This window comes from Mesocricetus auratus, unplaced genomic scaffold (genome assembly GCF_017639785.1).
Source record: "Mesocricetus auratus isolate SY011 unplaced genomic scaffold, BCM_Maur_2.0 Super-Scaffold_100676, whole genome shotgun sequence".
NCBI classification, from domain to species: domain Eukaryota; kingdom Metazoa; phylum Chordata; class Mammalia; order Rodentia; family Cricetidae; genus Mesocricetus; species Mesocricetus auratus.
This window is the reverse complement of record NW_024429266.1, coordinates 57,983,571-58,009,839: the sequence shown is the minus strand read 5'-3', so window position 1 is coordinate 58,009,839 and position 26,269 is coordinate 57,983,571. Positions and strand designations below refer to the sequence as shown.

The following is a 26,269-nucleotide window of genomic DNA, read 5'->3' as shown; positions in this document are numbered from 1 at the left end:
CCAAGTCCAAGACAATGAGGGCTGCAGAGCTTTCCTTTCTCTATAAAGAAGCAAAGGATTTCTAGGCAGTGCAGAAGAGGAATTTACAGAGCAGTCTTTGTGCACCAACACACGGCCTGATCTCGTTTCTTTAAAATTTCTTGGAAGAGAATGAGTCATCTAAACATTGCAGGAAACCAAACAGAAGATGGGGGTGGTTAACTTTGGGTAGTTTTTCTTTTGAGTATTTGCATAGTTATCTTCGTCTTTAAAAAAGGAAAAGAAAGGAAGAAAAAGAAAAGAAAGGTAGCTAAAATTAAAATAGGAATGTGGCACAATTAACAATAGGATAGGAAGTGTGATGGAGTGCTCATATCTGGATCTTTTATTTTGAAACTTATCACAACCATTTTTGGCCAGAGTGGGAAACCCACTCTGCCTGCTACAAAAGCAGGGGTAGTCAGAAATGAGGTTGCAACAACAGCTCCTTCCAGCTGTTCACTTACAAAACCAGAAAGAAGTCTTCCTTTTCGAACAGATAAGGACTGGACATACAGCCTCATCTCCACAGTGCCCCAAAGCCCCCAGTCCCCACCACCACCCTGTGCCCAAAAGTAAGGCAGCAGAAATGGGTGCTTTGCTCTATCTGAATGTAAGGCTATCACTTATTCCCTTTTAATTTTTTGGTTTATTTTTATTATTTTTAATTATGTATAGGTGTGCATGCCTGCACATGGGTATATGCATGTGAGTGCAGATGCTTGAGGAGGCCAGAGGCATCAGATCCTCTGGGTCTGGAGTACAGACAGTTATAAGCTGACAGATGATGTGGGTTCTGGGACCTAACTAAACTTGGGCTCTCTGAAAGAGCAACAGTGCTCTTAACCAATGAGCCATCTCTGGAGCTCCTGTCCCTCTTCTTTGTACTTTTTAAAGTCCACATATTTCTTGCATGTCAATGGATTTGTCTGCTAGCTTAAACAAACAAAAACTCCACCAATTATAAATGAGTTCTAAAACTAGTCTGCACTAGAACGATCACTACTTAATTTTCTGCTTATTCAGACTAGCTTAGTGTAATTTGCCTATCCACACCACAAAATTTTTACTAGGCACAAAACCTCTCCTTGTTTGTGTGTATTTTTGAAATCATGTTTCTGCCATGTGGTAGGAGCTAATTTCAGTTGGTCCCAAGACTGAAGCTGTCAGCAGGTAGAAACAGCAGGGTCATTTAATTCTGTGACATGAGACTATATCAGCAGTTTTCCAAAAAGGAATCCAATTTTCAAGTGCACAATTCTCTATCAGTGCTAGCATCCTCTCTTCACCCCAAAGATGTATCAGAGGCCAACTGTTCAAAAAAAAAAAAAAAACTAGTTTAAAACTGAATCGACATTTCCAGATCACAGAGGAAAGGGTTATAAATGCTATTAAGCTCTGCAGCAGGAGACATGCCACCAAATCCAGAGTGGAGGTTTGGGGACACTCTATTTCAAAAGGCCAAGTTCCTGAGCTGGCACTTTGCCCAGAATGCTTTGCAAGGTTAGGACAGAGCTTAAGGGAGTGGTCTATAAGATATCAGGGCCAGTGTTAGTGAAGGTAGTAACTGAACCTGGCTGGCCTCTCCTATCCAACTCATTGAACAAAAACATGGTGCAGTGGGGGCTATTGCTGAAGGGGGTGCAGAGTGGAGACTTAGCAGGTCACAACTGAGAATTAACTTCTGAATTTCCCTTCAACCACATTTCCTTGCCTGTGTTTAAGAAAGGCCTGTGTATAAGAAGAGGAAATCAATGACTCTAGCAAGGTTGAACTTTATAGGACCTTATACTCTGGGAAGATCAAGGTCATACAACATACAGATAGAGTGCTAGAGGTATACTTTGGTGGTAGAAGCCTTGCTTAACAGTTCAAGGCCTTGGTGGTGAATCTCTAGTATGACAATTGATAACAACAATAGTAATTACATTGCAGCACAAATGTTTTAAAGAAAGGCTGGTTTGGGGTTGGAGAGGGAGGGAGAGAGGGAGGGAGGGAGGGAGGGAGGGAGAGAGAGAGAGAGAGAGAGAGAGAGAGAGAGAGAGAGAGAGAGAGAGAGAGAGAGAGAGAGAGAGAGAGAGAGAGAGAGAGAGAGAGAGACTGGAAATGCTTTTCTGAATGTGGGTAGGAGGCAAGGACATTCAGTTTTGAAATTATAATCCAGTATGTCTACAATGAAAACCTATGTGTATTACGTAGTGCCTTCTTGTATTTCCTATTCTTTTCCACTTTTTAAATACTAGTCATAGCTCACTAAATTTAAAGTAGTAGTGATAGGATTAGAGCCCACCAACCAAGATGGATGCTAAATAACTTCTCTTCTTGAGATAGCTGATTACAGTTCAAAGTAGGTTTAGGTTTAATTACTGGATTCTGGCAAGGGGGAAAGACAGCTGGATTTTAGAGAATGTACCCCCCCAAAAGCCATCAGCAAATATTTATAGAGCATCTATTATATGTCATATACTTGTGGCTTGAATATAAAACCAAGAGTTTAAAAGTTCACAGTCTGGTGAGAAAGATAGACGCTGACCTGACGTCTGAGCCTATCAGAATGTAATTCTTTCCATCTCAAAGACATTAATAGAAATGGAATGATCTTAGTTGAAGGATTTTTTTTCTTATCTCAGTCCAGCTTGCCAGAAACAGAAATCTGAGTTCTTAAAAAATCCAGCGATTACATAGTAAATCCTCCTACTTTGTATTTGCCTTTCTAATTACAAATGACTATTTCAGCTACGACAAACCTGCTTCAGTATAAGTGAATCTCAAAAGCTTATATACCGGCTAAAAAATAATGTTTGGAATCTTTCGAGTTTGTAAGCACCATAAAAGCTAATTTCCCCAACAGCCATTTCACTCAGAAGTTAATGAGTATAGTTGAATTTTCCCAGGAAAATAGAGTCATATTACAGAAGAACTCTGACACACTATAAACCTGAAACTACTTGTTTCAGATTCCTTTTGAATTATCTAAAACAAACAAACAAACAAACAAAAAACAGCATAGTATTTTTTTTAAAAAAGCAAAGCCACTAAAATATAAAATCACTGAAAAATCAATGGAGGAGAGACTCCTCTTAGAAGCTTACACCTTTATCTTGGCTACACACTCCAATTTATTGTTTGAGACACCACAGGCTGGTCTCAATCTCCCTACATAACCAAAGATGCTCTTAAGCTTTTGAACCCTCCTGCCTTCGTCTCCCATTTGCTGGGGTTACAGGCCTACTCTATCATACCCTAACTACTGTTTGTTTTTCTGGAGCCGCCCCAATTTTGCCTAAATATACACTAAAATCTTAATAAACTCAAAACGGTAAAACAAACAAAACCCCAAAACCAAATGGAAGAAATAATAGACAGATTCCAAATCAATAATAACACAGAGTGATTTTGACATCCCATTCTCATATTTAAATAGGTCATCCTTGCAGGAGGCAGAGAGATCAAGGACATCATAAGAAAACCCACAGAATCAGCTAACCTGGGCTCATAGGGGCTAGGAGACTAACCTAGGCCCTCTGCATATATGTGACAGTTATGTAGCTTGGTCTTCTTGTGGAACTCCTAACAGTAGGAGCAGGGGCTGTCCCTTATTCTTTGCTTGGTTTTGGGGATCCTATTTCTCACACTGAGTAGCCTTGTCGAGCCTAATTACAAGGGGAGATGCTTAGTTTTTTTTTATTTTTTTATTTTTTTTATTTTAATTTTAAATAGCTTGTTTTACATGTCAATCCCAGTTCCCTCTCCCTCCCCTCCTCCCGCACTCCCCTTCCACCCTCCCTCCCACCCTATTGCCAAATCCTTCCACATAGAGGATGTCTAGAGTCTATCATTTTACTCTTGGTAGGGTCAAGGCACTCCCCTAAGAGTCCAGGCTGAGAGAGCATCTCTCTTTGTGCTATAGGCACATGAAGACAGATTGTATACCAGGGATAGACACTGATCCACAGCTCAGAGCCCCATAGGTTGTCCAGGCCTTCTCACTGACACTCACATTTGGGGGGTCCAGATCAGTCCCATTCTGGCCTCCCCACTGTCGGTCTGGGGTCCAAGAGCACTCCCCTGTTCAGATCAGCTGTCTCTGCTGGTTTTGCCAGCCCATTCTTTGCCAATTTGCTCATTAGTTTTACTGTAACTCAATATGCCATGTTTTGTTGACACATATGGGAGGGCTGCCCTTTTCTGAATAGAAATGGAGGAGAGGATTGGGGGGTAGGAGGAGGGAAACTGGGTTGCGGGAGGACTAGAAGAAGAAGAGGAAGGGGAAAATTACAGTTGGGATGTAAAATAAATATATTTTAAAAATAATCAAATAAAATCCATACTAAAAATCAGCATAGAAACCTCAGAACTAAACTACACCATAGTTCAAATGGATTTAGCAGATAAAGATAGAATATTCCATCCCAAAGTTACAGAATGTAAGTTCTCAGCATCTCATGTATCCTCTTCTAATGTATGCCAAATTCTAGTCACAGAGCAAGTCTTACCTCACACAAAAGGACAGGAATAAAATTGTATATTTTCCTATCACAGCAGAATTAAACAAGAAAGCAATAGTAATAGAAATTATTTTAAAATATATATATGTAAAAATATACTTTAAGATGAGAAATCAGAAATTTGAAAATTCTTGGAATCAAATGAAAATAAAAGCAAAACTTACCAGAACATTTGGGATATAGCTTAGGTAGTTCTAAGAAGAAAATTTACAGCTATGAGTATTCACATTAAAAAATATACAAAACAACAACAAAAACTCAAACCTAATTAATAATACACTTTGGACCTAAGGAAAAAACAAGAACATGCCAAACTCCGAAGCAGTGGACAAAAAGAAACAATGAAGATAAAAGCATAAGGTAATAAAATGGACACTAAAAGAGCAAGACAAAGCATCAAAGAGTTGTTTTGTAAAAATAAAGAAGGCTGCTAACAAACCATTAGCTGATGAGATAAAAGACTCAATAAAATTAGGACATGACAATTGGGATTCCAATGATATCCATAAGATCATTAGAGCTCAATATGAAAAGTTATATTCCTGAAAATGTAGAAGAAATGGGTAAACTCCTGTACTGGATAACTACCATTACATAAAGAAGACACAAAAAAGTCAAATTCAAAACAATAACTAAGAATGGAGTAGCAATAACATCAAAAGGATTTGCCACTAAATTTTAAGAGTTTTAAGAAGAGTGAATACCAATGCTCTCCAATCTGTTCCATCACCCAGGAAGAGAGGGAACAGTGTTAAACTTCCTGTATGAAACTAGACAAGATACAACAAAAAAAGAAAGCTACACAGACCAGTCGCCCTATGAACACAGACACAAAAATTGTTGCAAGCTGAATTTAAGAATGCTTTAAGATTACACATGTGACCAAGTTTTGTTTTTATTCCAAGGGTTTAGTTCAACATATGCAAATCATTAAGTACGACACAACATATAAGTAGATATTAGCAGGACAGAGTCACATGAGCATCAAACAAATGTAGAAAATGCCCCTGACAAAATTCAACATCCCTTCGAGGACAAAGCTCAAAAGAAACAAGAAAAAAAAGAAAACATCAGTATAATAAAAACTACATGAGAATCTCATAACTAAGATTATATTGATATTAGGGGGAAAATAAGATTATAGGGAAAAAAAGCCTCCCTTACCCCTAAACCTGGACTCTACTACATTTTCTAAGTGAAATAGATAATCCAGACAAGACTGAACCCCACTGGAGGGACAGGTCAATGGGAGTAGGAGGCAGAAAGACACTGAAGGCCACCTGTTCTCTCAAGACCTCTAATAGCATAGTTTGAACTTCATGTTTGTCCTAGTCTCTTAGAAAGATATATCCTATACTAAGAAAATAAGCTCAAAACAATATCCAAGAAAGAAAACCCACATCTAAGTTTTTACTTTTAGGTCATCATTATAATTGCTATCTTGGCAAATCTCCATCTGTGGTTACTCTTCAGGATAATGCCTTGAATGAGAATGTGTCTTCAGATTTGGATCTCATTCCAAAAACATTTACTGAAGTTATCCTGAGGGTAAATGCCTACTGCATTTCCAAGGCTGGACATCTGAGGCATAGAAATTGTATCAAGGTGAATCTGTAGATCGGGACACACAAGGAACAAAAGACACAAAGGCAAAGAGGACACCAATCTCTCAGTAGACATAAAATGAACTCAGGAAGCAAAGCTAGCAATGGCTTAGAAAGAAAGAGAGCCATCATAGTAAGGTGCTTGCAAGCATATGCCCTCCTACAAAAGCAAGTCCCAGGAGTTGGAAAGTATGAAGAACGCCTGTGTGGTTCCCAGATGGCTGGGCCGGGACAAGAGGTAACAGAGCTTATCTGAAAGTTGGCATGCAAACACTGAGAAGAGGAAAGCAGCCTGGTAGGAAATGAAAGAGTCAGCAGCATTCTACAGGAAATGCCTAAATGAGAAAACTGCTGATTAAATGAGAAAGAGGAACTTAGCAGTAAAGCCAATTCATCGGGAATCAGTGTAGTGTTAGAAGTCTTGACTTGCCTTAGAATCTCAGTACAGAGAAAGGAAGAAGCTCCAGAGGGTTTAATTAATCATGAACACATTTTCCCGGCACTTCAGGCTTCAGGGTCAGATCTAAGAGGAACATACTGCAAACTTTAGAGTACTGAGTAGCTCTCCCCAGCCACACTGGTGGCTTATAGCCTCCTGTGCGCACTCATTTGGGTACAGCTATTCCCCCATCCATCATGGTCTATGCACACTGCTTAAGAAATCAAAATCCTTAGCACAATGGTGCACACCTTTAATCGCAGCACCTGGGAGGCAGAGGCAGAGACAGATCTCTGTAAGTTCAAAGCCAGCCTTGTCCAGAGCAAGTCCCAGGACAGCCAGTTTTATGCAAGAAACCCGTTTCCAAAAACAAAAACAACAACAAAAATCCATATCCTTTTGGAAAGCACCTTGCCTCTTGCTAATATACCTCACTCCATGAAAAAAAAAAAGCACTGAATTGTGAGAAGGAAAAAAAGGCCAGAGTTTCGGCTCTGATACCTCATTTAAGAGCTGGAATTGTAACTCAGTGGTACAGTGTGGGCAAAGGCTGGAGGGTGGGGAATGATCTCCAGCCCTGAATTGGGGCGGTGGTGTGTGTGTGTGTGTGTGTGTGTGTGTGTGTGTGTGTGTGTGTGTGTGTGTGTGTGTGTGTGTGTGTGTGTGTGTACACAGACAGAATCTCTCTCTCTCCCTCCCTACCCACAAGATGAACACACAAGATGAACACAATGATACACTCAGGGATGGACAAAACTACAGTCTCAAAAGACTTTTCATTTAAAAGCTTTACTTTTTCCTCTCCTATACATACTTAAACTTTAAATGATCCATTTATATTTCAAACAGAGCTGCTATCCATGTACTTTTCAAAGACTGTGTATTTATCTCAATGGCTGGACACAGTATTTAAGCCATTAAGGTCAAGTTTGTTGTTTTTAAGTATTTTTAATGAAATTTTTCATTTCATTTGCCCAGAAAAGTATTTTGCCTCTGAATCCTGTCCATTTGAAAAACTTGAATTATCCAAGCTAAGTTATTAAACATATATTTCTTCTTGGTTATGACTTTTAACTAGGAAATATCTCTTTATATTTAATAATATTTTCTACATTAAAATTTACTTGGTCTGAATTTGTCAGTTATGTTTTTCTATTATTTAAACCATTCTGTATCCTTTTATTTAAAATTTACTTATTCTTTCTCCCTCTCTTTTCCCGACAGGGTTTTATTAAGTATACAGCCTAGTTAGCCATGAACTTACTTATGCAACCCAGGCTGGCCTCTAACTTGGAATCCTCTCACCTCAGGTTCATAACGATTGGGATTACAGAGTGACCCTGTAATCAGACCCAACTTTCATTTACTCTCTTATAAGTAACAAATACTGTATGGGAGAAAATTCTGACAGAAAACTATAGTTGCCTTTTCATTTGCATAAGTCAGTTTATACTTATGAATACTGGTACACTCGAGTTTAAATCTAGTAATTACTGTCTGCTGTCTAATCTAGCCAACTTGTTTGTGTTCCCCCTTCCTCTCTCTTATTTTCTATTTTCTCATCTATTTTTAAAAATTTGGTTAGAATTATTCACTTAGGATGTAGCTGTGTGTCTTGACAAATAAAGTTTTGAACCATCATCAAAATTAAGACCCAAGACAGTACCATCACCCACCAAAAATTAACCTCTCAAATGCAACCCTTACTGGTCAAGTCCTCCTCTACTGACAGCTACAATCCAGCCTGTAACCCTTAGTAACCCTTTAGCAAATGCTTTCTTTCCTTCTTTTTCCTGTGGTCTATAGATTTTTCCTTCTATTTGAATAGTGACACTATTCCTTTAGTGGTTACCATAAATTACAACTTGTATTCTCTTTTTAAAGTTTTGTTTTGCTTTGCTTTTTTGATACAAGGTTTCACCATGCAGCTAAACAGACCTAACTTTCCATCCTCCTGCCTGGTGTGTACCACCATATCCAGCTTACATCATGTATTTTTTGTTTGTTTGTTCTCAAGACAGGGTTTTTCTGTGTAGCTTTGGAACCTATCCTGGCACTTGCTCTGTAGACCATGCCTGCCTCTGCCTCTACCTCCCAAGTGCTGGGATTAAAGGTATGTGCCACCACCGCCCAGCACACAGCATGTATTCTTGTAAAAAAAAAAAGTTTTGCTTCCTTTCTTGTTACTGTTTATAACATTTACGTGCCTGTGTGAATATGCATGCACATGCCATGGTGTGAACGTAGAGTCCAAAGGACAACACGCATGAGCCAGTTTCTTCTTCTCTCTTGAATCCCAGGGATCAAACTCAGATTTTCAGGCTTGGGGGAAAGTGCCTTTAACCACTAAGCCATTTTGCCAGTCTATGGGGTATATTCTTGACTTGCCAAAGTTTACTATAAATTAACACTCTACTGCTTCTTCAACAATCCCTTCCCCTATTCCAACCCAGAATCTATTGCTGATTTACTGTCCACTAACTTTATATATATTTACAACCACACAAGAGATTACTACTTTTGCCTTTTAACAGTAAATATTTACTTAGATACAAATACACAGACCCATACACATAAAAAGGCTCACACTCCCATTTTGTTGCTCCTCATTTTTTCCTGCATATTCAACCTTCTATGGAATCATTTTCTTTTCATTTAAATATTTAGAGTCAAGGTGGCATATACTTGTAATCCCTATATTTCTTGTAGGCTAAAGCAGGAAGATTAAGTTCAAAGCTAATCTGGCTACACAATACGAACACATCTCAAAAATGTTTTTATTATTTATTTCAATGTAGATCTTCTGGTGATTTTTTTCATATTTTCTCATGTTGAAATATCTCTTTCTAGTTGACTTTTGTTTCTTAAGGATACTTCTTCCCATTGTCTCCTTTCTTTCATTGTTTTTATTGAGAAGTCAGCAGTTAACTTTGCTGTTGCTTCTCTGAGTGCAACTAAATACTCTCCTTGTGCTGTGAGATTTTTCCTTTGCAGCTTTCATCAATCTGACCATAATTCACATACAGGTAGCTGTCTCTGTATTCATCTGACTTTGTTTTCTTACTCTAGAACAACTTGGTCGGTGTAGACAATTTTAGTCATCTTTTCCTTCAAATAATTCTTCCCTCCATTCTCTCTGTTTTCTTCTGGAACTCTTCATCATTTCTGTAATTTAATATCTTTTTTCTGTAGTTTTCAACCTTTACTTCAATATTCAGCATATTGTTCATGACCCATCTTCAAGATAAACTTCATTCATCTTTGTTTAATCCACATATTAAGTTTTTCTTTGAGTTATTGCATTCTCATCATAAAATTTTGTATTGTTCTTTTTAATGTTGATATGTAATTCATAACATACAATCTGCTAGCTTAAAATATCCAAAATTCAAGGTTTTTAACATAAACAAAGGTTTCATAACCCATCACCACTAATTTCAGAATATTGTCATCACACTAAAGACCTGATAACTGTTAGTAATAACCTTTCTACCCTCCTCGCAGCTCCTAGAAACCACTAATCTACTTTGTATCTATGAACTAGAATATTCTAAACTTTTCCTACAAATGGAATCTTACATTATATGGTCTTTTGTATCTGGCTTCTTTTATTTAACATAGTATTTTCATAATTTATCCTGTAGTATCCACCAGTACTTCCTTTCCCTGTGGGCATGACAATGACTAGGGTTTAAACCCAGAACCATGCACATTAATAAACATGTGATCCAATAAAAATCTATACTTCATTGCTACACACCATATCTTTCCCCTCAATGGATGAATGTTACAAACAGACAACAGATTTCAATATTCGCCTAACTGCTTTATGAACATAGATTATTTCCACTTCTTGATGTTATAAATAATGCTATTATGCACAAGTTTTTCTGTAAGCACATGTTTTCATTTCTCTTCAGTTTATATCTAAAAGTGAAATTGCTAAGTTCTAGGATAATTCTGGGCTTCAGTTTTCACAGACTTATCAAACTTTTTTTTTTAAATACAGGGTCTTTCTAGGTGCCTTCCAAACACTAAAATTATAAGCATGTACCATCATGCCCAGTTCTTCACTAACATTTTATTTTCTCATTAATATTTTATTTTCTTCCTTCCTTCCTTCCTTTTTTTTTTTTTTTCTTGGTTTTTCGAGACAGGGTTTCTCTGTGTAGCTTTGGAGGCTGTCCTGGAACTTGCTCTGTTGACCAGGCTGGCCTCGAACTCACAGAGATCCACTGGCCTCTGCCTCCCGAGCGCTGGGATTGAAGGCATGCACCATCACTGCTTCTTCTTTTTTCTTAAGATATAGCCATCTTCATAGGCATGACATGTTATTTCACTGTGGTTTTGACCTGCAGTTCACTAATAACTAACAATGAAGAGATCTTTGCATTTCTTACGGGCCATTTGCTGATTTCCTTTGGAGAAAAGTTTATTCTAGTTTTTGCTCATTTTAAAATTGGGTTGCCTTTTCCTGTTGAGATAAGAGTTCTTTTAAATATAATGAATGCAAATCTTTTATGAAATACTTGATTTGGAAATATTTTCAGTATGAAAATAATGATGATATGAAATAATGAAAAGAATGAAGTTCAATGTGTTTTAGTTTTCTTTAGTTGCTTGGAGCTGCATCTAAGAAATTATTGCTTAATCCAAAATCAAGAAGACTTATATTTATGTCTTCTTCTAAGAGCTTTATAGCTTTAGCTTTTACATTGGTATCTTTCATTCATTTAATGTTATCATTTATAATTTTGTTCTTATCATTCAATTTCTTAGACTACAAAACAATGTTTAAAGAGTATGTTTAATAACACAATTACTTCTCAGCTTTTGGTTACAGATATCTTATTTCCACAAATACCTATTTATAATTGGAAGTCAAAAATTACATATGACAAATGATGAAAAATAAGTTAGTATTTTCCTTAGTGAGGATTTTAATATGAATGATTCCAGCAACTACCTATCTTGGATCATCTTAGTCCAGTTAGAGATTAAGACAGTTTGAAGCTACACTTCAGTCCCTGAGAGATCACTGAAGTCACTACTCTTAGTTATTTCTAAGTTCATTCCTGTGGTGTTCCAAAGCTCATGAAATCTTTGGTATCCCTGTACCTCTTGCCACACCTGTACTGGAAATTAAGTTCATGGCCTCATGCATGCTTGCAAGTTCTCTACATTTGAGCTACACTACCAGCCCTTTTTAGCATTTCTTTTGAGACAAGTTCTCATGAAGATGTCCAGGCTGGCTCTAAACTCACTATGTAGCACAAGCAAACCTTGAACTCTAAATCCATCTGCTTTACCTTCTGGAGTAGATTATACGCCTGTGCCATTGAGCCTGGCTCTTTCTTTGTCTCAGTTTCAATTTTTGTTTGTCTAGTCCTTCAAGTTTACTGATAGCTCTGCTCAACTTCTTGCCCCTCAGTTGTCTTCTAGAAAGGCAGATGCTTCTTATGTGACAGTAGCTCCAATGAAGCATAACTTTGGGCCAAATTACCTAAAATAATATAGAACCATAAGTTTAACCACTGACGACAGAGATTACTTTGTTTGTAGTCTTCACCAGGTTTGGTGCAATTCTATATTGCCAATAAACACCGTGCAACGTGCTTTACATCTAAGAATGAATGATTGGTAGCAACAACGAAGACTTGCCACACTTAGGCTTTCTTTCAAGTTGTCCCCTTCTCAAGACATTCTGGGAAAATGAGAGAGAAACAAACCTTAGGTTTTAAATATGGTTCCTCTTATTTCCCCAGGGGCTTTTCAAAACTCATGATCTATAAAGAGAAGGAGGTTGAATCTAACCCAAATCAAGGGCATCTTTTGAAATCAGTTAAGTGATTGAGAATCAAATCTTAGAGATCATCTGGTAACTTTAATTCTACCTAATGGAGGAATTCTATACAAATCTCTGAAAATAAACATATAAACAAGACTTAAACAGGGCCAGGTATGGCACATACCTAAATCCTAGCACTGAGAAAGTGAAGGCCCAAGGATCCCTGGGGCTTGTTGGTCAGCTACTGTTTTGGCTGAACTGGGGAGCTTCAAAAGTGAGAATCCTTATTTTGAAAACCAAGGTTGGGGAGGGGGTGGCAAGATGACACATTGAGTACAAGTGCCTGCTGCCAAGCCTGCCAACCTGAGTTCAGTTACTACTGTCTTTTCATTCCTCCTGTCACAGCTACCATACTGCATGCATTCCCACATTGCCCCATCAATGAATCATAGCCCTACCTTCTGAAACCTTTCATGGTTCCCAAGTGCTCTTACAATAAAGTTCCAGCTCCTCAGTCTGGAACTCAGGTTCATTTTAGCATTGTTTCAGTTAACTCATCGACCCAGTGATTTAGTTGACCATCTCATTCACCACCATTCTCCTCTCGTAATTCTTGAATCCTGTTCCTTCCACATGTAACATCCTATTCCAGCTTTTCTTTCAAAGTCACAAACTACTTTACTATCTATAAACTCTTAAAATCCTTGTCACTCACTTAAAATCCAGCTCAAATTTCACCTTGCTACTGGACACATATATGCCAGTATATAGAACAAATGTTCATGTTGGTTGTAAGTAGAGAAAAAATGTCCCCCCATCAAAACCAAAAGAGACCAACTCTGCCCCCCCAAAACTACCAAAAGACCAAATCAAATGTTCATCAAAATAAAACAGATAATGAAATACAATATATTCATAAACATAACTCAGTAGTAATAAAAATAAGTTAAGGCAGATCTGTATGAAATAGGAATGAATCTCAAAACAAAAAAAGGTTAAGACTTCAGCCTTAGCCTGTAGAAAGGGGAGATGACAAAAGGCTGATGGTTGGCTGGTTTGCTCACTGATGACCAGAGTTAATAAGCTACACTTCCATAATGATGCTTCTAGGTGGGTGAATACACAGGGATGCAGCTGGAAGGGTGGTGTGTCTGGGGAAGGTGTGAAAGCTCTGAATCCCACATTTTGTCCTGTATCTCTGGTTGTACTTATGTTGTAGTCTTTTATAACAAAATAATGGGTTATGTAAGTTTGTTGTTTTCCTGAGTTCTGTGAGTTGATGCAGCAAATGATCAAATATACAGAGGAGAGTTACAGAAATTTTATTTTATAGACAATACATTAGAACCACAGATGACAACCTGAACTTTTAATGGGCATCTGAAGGGAGATGGGCAGTCTTGTAACCTGTAAAATGTGTGTTAATTACAAACAAAAAATACTAGAAGTGAAGTAGATTATAGGGTACCCAGTTGGTATCTTCAGAGAAACAGAGAATTGCTTAGTGTGAGAAAGTCTCCACACACATCATAACAGAAGTAAAGTACTTAAGAGTAATATGAGTATTGAGAAGAAAAAACCATTTTGCCTAGTCAATAAACAGAATAAAACTATGTTGTTTAGAGTCCATACTAGGGGATAATTAAAGAAAGACAAGAATATAATTATCACAAAATTAAGACAGCAGGAGTGATACAAAGTCCAAGAAGAGCACACCAGAGCTTTTGAAGGGCTGCTAAAAAGTTTGATACATTGACCCGTGTGAGCAGTCACTTCAGAATATGATTTATAATCGCTCTTTCATTACGTGCTATTCAACGTACTTTTCATCTTTTAAATTTCAAAAACTGGGGTTGAGGAATCCTATGATTAATAATATCTCAGAAGGCTACAGGAATGGTATTTTAGGGTGTTTGATAGTACATACTGCCTCACTCACTGTCTTCATTAAATAAGCAAGCTATATATGAAAATTTCCTTTACTACTTGGACTATATTCTTCAGCAACTATTAACTATGCCATCCACATAGCCCTTTTCATATCTACATTGCCATGATAAGAATTATTCATGCAAATGTCTTCCACCCTTTCAATAACAACATAAGTTTCTGAAGGTTCTGGATTTAATTATGTAATTAGTAATTAAAACAATAATTATACTTTCTACTCAGTGTTTAATATGTACTAATTTATGGCATAACTTCATTTAACTGTTATAGCAATTTTATCACTATCTCAATTTTATACACGGTAAACATGGTCAAGCATTTTGTCCAGGAACAGCTACTAAATGGCAGAATTGGAATTTGAACTTACAAACTGTTCCACACTATCCATACTATGTATTCTCATCTTAAGCAAGTCTTATTGGATGAAAACAAGGGGAAGAAAGTCCATAAACTTTGACAGCAACAAAGAGAATGATATCACACCTCTCCCTTAAGGATCTTTGAGGATAAGAGAATGGAAAAATAATAAGAGCCAAAGGTAATAGATAGCATCAGGGAAATAATGTTTTCCAGACACAAGTGGGCAGAAGCAAATCTGAACTCAAAGTATTTTGACAGCATGCACAAGACCCTCACAAGCTCAAACAAGACAAAGTTCCAGCATGGAAAGATGTTAGATGGGCATGAAGTTCCATCACTCACTGAGGAGCTACTGGCATTCAACAGCTGCTAGGAGAGGGAGCCAGTTTTTCTTAATGATGTGATCCCTGGTAGGTCAACCGTACTCCAGAGCATGCTCTACTCCCAACACAAACTGGACTAAATGGGGATTAAAAAGAAAGAAAACCTAAACTTAGGTGAGTAGGAAGGACAGGGTGGATATTAGATGGGTGGGGGAAGTATGAATATGATTCAACTACATTGTAAGAAATTCTCAAAGAATTAGTAAAATAGTACTTAAAAAGACAGTGCAAATATTATTTGTGTGTCAAATATTAGTTATAGTGATGACAGAAAAAAGGTAACCACAGGCCTTTCTGTAGTTCTGCTTTTTCAGACCAGGATTGTTTCTCAACTTGGACATGAAGAGCACGGCCTCAGCTGGCCTCTCATCTGGTCATCTCTATTCACCAACTCCTGTGCATAACTCCTGAGCTCTGTCTCAAGCATGCATGGAACTGTAGGTCATGATCATATTTAACAAGAACATTCATTCTCCATAGGAACTATGGGGTTCTAAAAGTGTTCACTGTGTCTCTCTGCCTTTTTTTTCAAATGCCCCTTCCCATTTAATTAAGATGTCCTTTTAACTTGTAATAGGATTGTCAGTTGCACATTCCTTATGGAAAAGGGCTTCACAGTCAAATATGCAGGGTTGAAATAAATAATTTGAAAAGCTAGGGACAGGCTCTTCAAGCCACAGCATGTCAATCTTCTATATAAACCTAGACCGAGGAGAAACCATGCCTGCAGTTCTATCATAATTTTAAATTACTCCCAAATATTCTAAAGAGAAATATTTTATTACACAGAAATAAAAAAGCAAATTAAAAGAAATTTAAGAAGATTAATAAATATAGGATCTTATCTTTTTTATCACAACTATATTTCTAGAATACAGAAGAAGAAAAAAGCAAGCTTGGCATACTATGTCTCCTGGTCTTTTTTACTTTGGGCCCCAATTTACTCATTTAAATATTGCAAAATATGAATGAATACTTCAGTTGCTTTGCCTAAGAACCAACTTTTAATTCAAGTTCTTTAAACATTTCTCTAGTCTACAGGTAATATCATGAAGACAATGTCAAAATTATGGCAGGAAATTAAGTCAATAAAGAAGATAAGCAAAGACAAACAGTCAACCATCCAGGCTAATTCCTGGTCTGATGCTCTTTTTCTATGTTGCAGTATCTTTCAAAACAATTCACTATTCTTTATCACTTTCCACAGCTGACTTGTGAATGCCAACCCAAACTCTGAAGCACGAGTCTTAGGGGTTAGAAGGGGTCAAGAGTATTTGAGGAAGACACAAGGCAGGCTTGGAGAACTCAATCCATCTGAAGAGATGATCTGAAAGTGTGTTGAAATTCCTCTGCTAACCACAGATCCAACTGCCATGACCTTTCTCCTGAGACATGTAGCCCATTTCCTCCATCACCTATTTGGTAGTTTAATACATTCAAAAAAAGTAGTAGAAGAAATACATCCAAAGGACTATTGTTTCATATAGAACAAGGTATTTTCAGACACCCAGCAGGACTACAGAATGCAAGAGGACTTTCAGAGTAAAAGCTCAATTTTCTCTCACTTCCCTACCCTTTCTGCCTAGCTCAGATTTACCACTGATCTCAAGTCAGAAACAACCCTAAGTGCTTAGACTAATTCAAAACATTTCAAGTAGTGCTATATCAAACTCCTGTTGTGAAAACCCAAAAGGGTTGTTTTCAGCTCCCTGACAAAGCTATTCTGCCAAAGTTCACCCTCTTAAGTAAACAGTGATCTTTTCCAGTTCCTTCCTGAGGTTAAAAACCAAGCCTTTCCTTCATTTCCCTCCCTAGAATCCACAAAGTGGCAGGAGAATCAATTATTTCAGTTAAAAAGCATCTAATTGGATGGATAGTTATAGTACACACCTATATATAATCCCAGAACTGAAGAGGATAAGGCAGGATTGAAGTTAGAGGTCGGCTTGGGTGCATAGCAAGCCCTGCCTCAAAGAAAAGAGACAGGTTTGTCTTTTGATGCTAAAAATCAGTAGGTAAAGAATGGATGAAGAGAAATGATGTTCACATACTGTGACAATATCCTCATGAGGCATTTATTAAATACACAAGAAAGGCACCCCTCTAAATAAACAATCAAAATTACCACCAGCAGAAATAGGACAAATCCAGTCTGAGCCTCCTGTTATACTGAGAAGAATGCAATATTACATCTATGGTGTGTGATGCTAGAACTATTTATTCTGAACCTAATCATGAGAAAACATCATATTTTTAAAAAGTGGCAATACAAAATAAGTGGCAAACATTCTTCAAAAATATCAAAATCATGAAACATAAAGATAGGCAAAGGGATTGCCAGAGATCAGAGACTAAGGAGACATTTTACCTCAACACAACTGATGATTCTGAATAGAACCCAAACCAGACCATAAAGCCAGAAATTGGGTGCCAGTGGGACATTTGAGTAAGGCCCATAGATTAATAGTATCATCATGTTGATTAACTGATTTTAAACATTGTGCCATACTTTATGAGATTTTAACACTTGGAGATTTGTAATGAATAAGCCGCACAGGGATTTTTGTCTCTTTTTAAAATCAAATTTATTTATGTCTGAAATTATTTCAAGATAAAATGTTAAAATAACATTACAGAGTTATGTCACACTGGCTTCAAAATACGAATGTGAAGGGTAAGGCTTTGTCTACCTCCTACACTTCTCCATCCATCCTTATCCATTCTGTCTGTAGCTTTGGACGCAGCTATTCAGTCTCACTCAAACTACCCATAGTTCTGGATTACTCTTCACTTGCTTATGCCCTTAGTTTTCTGCACAAGCAGTGTCCTCTCCAGGAGTCCCCAGATACCCTCCCCAGGACTCTTCCTAAGACACAAAGGACTCTATAAGGTAACCTTACCCCGCATTTCCTTCACACAGGACCTGTCATTATGCTGTTGCCACATGTATGCTTGCATGTCTCTTTCTTCCATTTAATGCCATTCTCTTAGATCACAGGCCAAGTCACATGGTGTTCACATTTTCAACACAGGACAATACCCCAAACAAAAGATAAATTCAGCTTAATAATGTGTTAAATGAATATCCTCTTTATATGTAGAACTATCACAATATACTTTTTGGTATTTTTGTTGTTGTTGTTTTTTGAGACAATAACTCTGGCTGTCCTGCCACTCACTATATAGACCAGGCTGACCTTGAACTCACAGAGATCTACCTGCCTCTACCTAGTAAGTGCTGGGATTAAAGGCATGTACCACCACTACCAGCTCTATCATATTATCTTTTAAAAAATCCATTCTATGTGTCTTTTACATTATGTATCTCTATTATAGTATCTTATATCTGTATAATGTTGAATGGGTTGGCAATCACTGTCATAAAAATTCTCTTAATTATAGAATTTCAGGAAGAAATCTTATAAAATTAGTTAGTGGCAGAGACTAGTATTAATGAAGGGCTGGGTTTAGCACACATACATACATACATACATATACACACACACACACACATTTTCCCAAGTAAATTTACTCCTGTGTCCTAATTATCCTCATACAATCTCCAGAAGCCAAAGTAAGCAAGAATGACGATTATCATTCAGTTCATATGTGGAAGTAGAGAAAGGTAGACTTCTTGTTTGAAACTTACAAGATAATGATAGTTGGAAGGAATTAAAAAAAACACTACCTCAGGCTTACATCATTTACTACTATCTTAAGAGAAAACGAAAAGGAGAAAAAAGTGCTTAAGGTTTTAGAGGAGGTTGTACTAAGTACCAGTTTCTGAAGATTTCAAATTCAGTCAAACGTTATTTGTTCAGGTCCCATTTGTCCTGACTCCTCCATGGTACCTAGAATTTAGCCATCTTCATACTTAGATTGTGAAGTTCCTTTTGTCCATTTAACATGTTCTCTCCTCTTTTCTAATCTTCAGACTTCTCTCAAATGGCCTTTACTTTGAATGCTCACTTTCTGGTTTCAACATCCATTTTATAATGCTTTCAAATCTTCCTTCCCGCTTTTGCCCTCACAAATGCTTCCTTTTCCTTTATCTGATATGGAACTCAGAACGCATGGTATTAAGTCCTGGAGTAAACTCCTGGGAGATTTGGTTCTATCTTTATCACTACCTAAATGACCCAAGACAGGTCATTTCTTGGCTCTTAGAGTCTTTAGTAATTTCAAGGCTGGATTAGAATGAGTGGCTGTCCCACATACTTTCCTATGTGAGATATGAACAAACAGGAGGTCCAGCTTCCCATTGCTTAAGCCAAAATGCTAGGAGCCATCTTTAACTTCTTTTTCTCTTGTGCCACATTCAATTTAGTAGCAAATCCTACTGGCTACATCTTTAAAATATAGCCTCAAAGCTACAGTTAACTGCTTCTCAGTGTCGTCAGAGTCACCATGCTGCTTTACTATAGTCTCTAACTGGAACTATGCACAAAAACTCCTTTATTCATCTTTTCCCTCTTATTCTAGCAAGTTTCTCCTCCGTTCTTTCTTTCTTTTTAGTTTTTCGAGACAGGGTTTCAGTGGCTTTGGAGGCTGTTCTGGTATTAGCTCTTGTAGAACAGGCTGGTCTCGAACTCACAGAGATCCGACTGCCTCTGCCTCTCAAGTGCTGGGATTAAAGGCGTGTACCACCAATGCCCAGCTATTCTCATTCAGTCTTTTAAACCCAGAAGTAAGCCAATGGGCTTACGTAGCTTCCTGATGCATCCCACTAAGCCTCTGGTACTATCTCATACTCTGCAACCATTATCCCTACTGCATCTCTAACAGATGAGCATATTCCCAACTGACAGTGTTGATATCTACTAGAAATATCTTTCTCAGTGAGTTTAACAGCAATATTCAAAAATTTCTCCAGGAATATGTTCAAATATCAGCTTAGCGGTGAGATCCTTCCTGGCCACCCTATATAAACTAGCAATATTCCTAGACCTATGGGCTACTTGTTTCATTTTATCACGCTCGCGCGCGCGCACACACACACACACACACACACACACACACACACACACACACACTTTCTGATGGTGTTTCTCCTCCTAGAAACTCTATGAAAGCAAGGGCTTTCTGCTATTTTCTGGTGTCAGCTCAGTGCTTAGAACATAGGAGATACATAACAAAGATCTTTTAAAGGAAATAAATTTTAACTACTTTCCTGTATGCTTCCTCGGGCACACCTATAATACCTTGCTCTGTCTCTTAGAAGATCTCATTGTTTCAGTTTCCATTATCTCCCTGAGTTACTACAGCAGGATCTCCAAGTTTCTTCCTTTGTAAAATAAGTGGAATATTGTCACCAATATGACAGAAAATAAGGTTTTCCAGATTTCACTGTTCTACCTAACATGTTTAATGCTGCTCTTTGACTACATATACTTCAAACTCTCCGAACTCCACCCAAAGCTCTTCACACTCATTCCAAACTCTCCCCACATATTTTCCCACTGCTTGCCAAAATATAGCCTTGGTACTATCAGATCAGTCTCATGGATGGTGTTTCTAATACAGACCAAAACAAGAAACAAAAAAACAAACAATGAGAGAGAGAGAGAGAGAGAGAGAGAGAGAGAGAGAGAGAGAGAGGGAGAGAGGGAGAGAGAGAGAGAGAGAGAGAGAGAGAGAGAGAGAGAGAGAGAGAGAGAGAGAGAGAGAGAGAGAGAGAGAGAGAGAGAGAGAGAGAGAGAGAGAGAGAGAGAGAGAGAGAGAGAGAGAGAGAATCAGGACAGGAAGTTGAAATCAGATAATATGGTAACATTCAAAAGATATTTCCATTAGATAAGAAGATGAACAATTGAGAATCCTGGAAGTGGAAAATTAAAAGAATGAAAAGCTCAATTATTTTCCCTCTAATGGATCATACCTGACTCACCTCTCATGAATCTGTTCATTTTCCTAATTCCTATAGGCAACAAATTATAAATCAAGAAACTGCTATCTTTAGTAGTTATCAGAAGCCCATGGCCTATCCACATAGCAGAGAAGACCTTGACTTCTACACCATTTTATAGTGTCAATCTGAACAATGAGCAACTGTAGACAATCGCATAATACTATGAAATTGGACAGAATAAACAAGTTTAGTGGTTAATTATGCTTCTGAATTTTAAAAAAGTTTAGTTATTTATTTTAAGAGATTCCCAAAAGAAGGGTCAGTAGACCATGCAATTTTTCTTACCTTGAGAACACTAAGGCTCAGAAACACCACTAACTCGGAGTAACAAAACAGAGAATGCTTCCCTACCCTTCTACTCTCACTAACATCAAAAGGGAACTGAGGTCATGGGAGGCACGACAGGAATTGATGGGATGCTTCTATGGATACAAGGACTGGCTTATTCTGACTTTGGAGAAGTGAATGACTAAAGTTAAATATTGGGTTTCTTCATTTCCTTCCTAACAATGCTGTTAAAAAAGATTAACTTAGAGATGCAAAGATCAGTCTCTGGGAACACACCCAGATACCAGTTGGTCATAACACTTTTGTACAGCAATTTCGTACTAAGTTTTTAAATAATTCCTGTGATATTCTAAAAGAACAAATAAAGTTATGAGTGATTTTCTTCAGTGTAAAGACAAGAAACTGATACCCAGGATGGTGACAACTACACTGAGCTATCCAGGACCCAGGCTCAGGCAAAGCTTTGAGGCCATTCTCAGCTGAGATCAAAGAAAACAACAAATAAAGAAAATGAGAAGGTTACATTAAATGGAAGTCGGGTAATACTAAATGAAACTGTAGGCTACCTAATCACTTCCTGAAGACATCAAATAGAATTGGGATTGCTTCTGCATATATATGAGCATGGTCCAATAGAGTTAAGGAAACAGATATAAGAATCAAAAGAACACATGAGGACACCAAGGGAAACAGAATGCTACAGCTATAGAAAGCGATTTTCTAAAAAAGGTTGCAATGATATGGAAAAAGATGTTTACTAAATATGTTAAATAAGAAAATATGCATAATTTTCTTGCATATGTCTTGCTCACAACAATATCCTCATTTACTACAAAATACATAGAAAATTTGAAAAAGAATATATCAAATTGTTCATAATGATTTCAAATAATTATTACTTCCTATTTATTGCTGCTTCCTCTCAGTGTCGTATCATGTAGCTCAGCCTGGCCTCAACTCACTATGTAGTCTAAGTTATCCCTGAACGCATGGCAACCCTCCTCTACTCATCCTCCTGTATGCTGAGATTACAGGTGTGAATCCAGCTGCACGAACTACTCAGACAACAGAAAACAAAGCACATTAACAAACAAAATACAACCAAGCTCCAGGGCTGGTTTTTCTATTTCAAAATGAAATGAAAAACAAAACCCAGAGAATATCATATTCTTGTTCCTGGGATTTAACAGTAACTGCCTGGCTAACTAAGGGGTCGGAAACCAGGAAGAAGACTGTTCCTAGGTTCCTATGGTACGATCTTTCAAAGCTGGAATTTCACTGCAGACCATTAAAATTAATCAGACAATTTAGCATTAGTTATAATATAAATTCTGAAGAAAGCTGGTTGTACAAATAATTTATAGAGCACAGGGGGAAAAGAAAATAGTAACACATACTTGAAATCCAAGCACCTAGGAAACAAAGGCACGGGAATCTTGAGGTCAGCTTGGACTACACAGCAAGTTGAGGCCAACCTTGGGTGATACATTGAGACCCTGTCTAAGGGGAAGGAGGGAGGTAGAGGAGATCAAAGAAAGGTCTGACAGAAAAAACTCAGGGATCAGAAAGATGTCATTACCAAAGAAGATATAAAAATGGAAAAGTGAAGATTCTGTTTTAGAAGAAGGAAAATTTTAAGTTTGTTTTCATTTTAAATAAAAATCATGCTCAGACCTGCTGGTAGAATTTCAAAGGACTACTCCTGACAAAGACAAATTGGAGAATCAAAAGAAGCTAGTTCTGCAAGAAGGGAGCTGAAACCAAGAGCGCTGCCTCTCTCTGGATGAGCTGAGCAAGAAGAGTAACACAATGGCCTGATACAGCGTCAAAATGCATGACTGCAGGGTCCATACGCCATTATTCCTTGCACAAGAACTGGTTCTGCAGCTTATCCACATGACTGCTACCTCTGTGCACACAAGGCAGCAGAGCATGATGGTGTGAAGAAATGGCTCTGAAGATGCTGACTGCTTAAGCTTGAATCACAATTCTCCTGTCGGCCAGATGTATAACCCTGAAGAAATTACCTAGCCCCTCTGCCTAGGCTTATCTATAAACAAAGATGACAAAAGCAGTACTCACCGCAAAGACCTGTTGTGTTGATTAAAAGGACTACACATAAATACTTGGCAATGTCCCTGGGCATAGCTAGCACTCTTTTAGCATTAGTTATAATTATTATTTTTATTACTGGTGTGAACCTTGTAATGAAAAAATATTGGTACCAAGTTGGCTTGCATACCATTAATACATTTTACAAACCAGTATCTGTTTGCTTGGTCCCAGGTGAGCTATATTCCTAACCCTCTCCTTTTCTCAAAATATAAGAGGCACAGAGATGGTAAATGATTAAACTACTTGATAAGTGACTGCACATTCCTATAACAACATCATATAAGTGCCCTTTATTTCATGTGACAAAAATTGTGGGTTTAGATTGTAAATGCTTATGGAGTGTTAAGCTATCAATACCAGTGGGTTAACGAGATATTTCCTATTGTGATTCAACATGAAGTAATTGATACAACACATATTATACATTTTAAATAGGCTAGGAATGATGGCACAAACCTATTGGGGCCAAGGCAGGAGAATCTCAAGTTCTAGGCCAGCCTGGGCTTCACAAGACTTTGACACTCACATACCCACTCGTTCCCTCCCTCCCATTCTCAGTACTCCCTCACTACAATAATAATAATAATTATTATAGTAATATAAAACTTCATTTAGGTTTTTAGAATCAACTTCCAACGTACAGGCAGAAGGCAAGCATCAGGAAATTTTACAGGATAACTGCCATGATCTCTTCAACAAATTAATATCACTAAAAGAGACCAGCATTAGACTAGGGATTTTTCTTTAATTTCCTATAATACACATACACTGTAAAACTTAAAGATCATTCATAAGACTAGAGGGAAAGGGACACAAAAAAGGAAGGAGAAAAGGGGAAGAAAAACAGTAGAGAAACTAAAGGAATGAGAGAAGAGAACAAGCAGCAGGCGCTGGTTTACATTCAGTGCTTGAAATCCTGGCTTGGGATCAGATGCAACAATCTGATTTTAAAGTTACTGACTGTAAATTCTGAAACTTGGGGTGACAGTATGTTGTAGTAGAAATGGCCCGGGAGTTCAAATTTCAATGTCACTTCATCCTGGTCTTGCAAGAGTATTTTATCAATGACAATTTTAATTTCTTAGCTACACATTAGGAAGAAAAAAATTCCAGTATGATGTTCATAGCAATATTATTAATACTAGTTTCAAAATAGAACCTACCCAAATGCCATCAGTAGCAGAACAGTTAAACCTGGAAGCCCCTGTCTCAGGAGCTACTCAGCTCCAAGCATACTGGGATAGCTGTCCATCTCAGGAACTACCCATGGTAGAGGAGATACTGAGACAGAATGTGAAGCTTAAAATCAGTCTACCACAAGATGCAGCAATTCCACTCTTACACATATACCCAAAAGATGCGCATTCGTACAACAAGGACATCTGTTCCACTATGTTCATAGCAGCATTATTTGTAATAGCCAGAACCTGGAAGCAACCTAGATGCCCCTCAGCTGAAGAGAGGATAGAGAAATGTGGAACATTTACACAATGGAGTACTACTCAGCAGAAAAAAACAATGGAATCTTGAAATTTGTAGGCAAATGGATGGCACTAGAAGAAACCATCCTGAGTGAGGTAACCAGTCACAAAAAGACAAGCATGGTATGTACTCACTCATATATGGATTTTAAGCACGAAAAAGGGAAGTGCCATCCTACAACCTCACAGTCAGAGAGTCTGGGAAACAGGGAGGACCTTAAGAGAGATATGCATGGTAACCCAGAGATGGGGAACAGGACAGAATCTTCTGAGTGGAATGGGAGCACAGGGGGAGGGATGAGGAAGCTGGGCGAAAGAAAGGGGTTGAAGAGGAGGGGAGAGGAGGACATGGGGAAGCAGGAAAGTTGAATTGGGGGAAGGATGAGAGATACCATAATAGAAGGAGCCATTATAGGTTTGAAGAGAGATCTGGCACTAGTAAGATGTCCAGAGGCCTACAGGGATGACACCAACTGGCAATCTAAGCAATAGTGGAGAGGCTACCTTAAATGCCCTTCCCTGATAATGTGATTGACAACTTCCTTGTATGCCATGCTAGAACCTTCATCCAGTGACTGAAGGAAGCAGAGGCAGACACCAACAGCTAATCACTGAACTGAACTCTGGGAACCCAGTTGCAGAGAGGGAGGACTGATGAACAAAGGGGTTAAGACTTGGTGGGTGAAACCCACAGAAACAGCTGACCTGAACAAGGGAGAGCTCATAGACCCCAGACTGATGACTGAGAGGCCAGCATGGGACTGATCCAGAGCGCCCTAAACATGGGTGTCAGTGAGGAGGCCTCAGCATTCTTTGGGGCCTCGAGCAATAGATCAGCATTTATCCTTGTCATCCAGATGGACTTTGGGAGCCCATTCCACATGGAGGGATGCTGTCTCCACCTGGACACATGGGGGAGGGCCTAGCCCCTGCCCAGGATCATATGGCAGACTTCTGAGATCCTCCAGGAAGGGCCTCAGCCTCCTTGGAGAGTGGAGTGAGGACTGGGGGAGGGGTTGGGAAGGGGTTGAAGGGGGGGCGGGAGAGGGAGCTGGGATTGACATGTGAAGCAAATTTGTTCCGAATTTAAATTAAAGAAAAAAAAAAAAAAAAACCAGCCAAGTTAGAGGGTCTTGGTAAGCATCTTGGGTTTGCTGTGGAAACCCAAGAAAGGTCATGCATTAAATATACAGACTATGTCCCAGGACTAAGAATAAAAGCAAAATATATTCACCATAGGAAAACAGAAAACCAAGTCCCCACAAGTTCAAAGCAATCAACCAGTTAGTTTAACCACCTTCTAGAACAAAGTTTAACACTTCAGAGAAGATAAGCATATCTATTGTATAAATTGTAGTAATGAGAAGAGCATTTAAATTGTTCAAAGAATAGCGTTGAAGATTTCTTTTACACAAATAAAGAGGCAAATA

General features: G+C 38.1%; 1 protein-coding gene across 7 annotated transcripts in view; it reads right to left on the bottom strand.

The window, feature by feature from the left end:
* The window catches only part of Srgap2 (SLIT-ROBO Rho GTPase activating protein 2), a 215,306-nt gene that overhangs the window by 76,360 nt on the left and 112,677 nt on the right, over nucleotides 1–26,269 (bottom strand). The gene's annotated exons all lie outside the window — the stretch shown is intronic.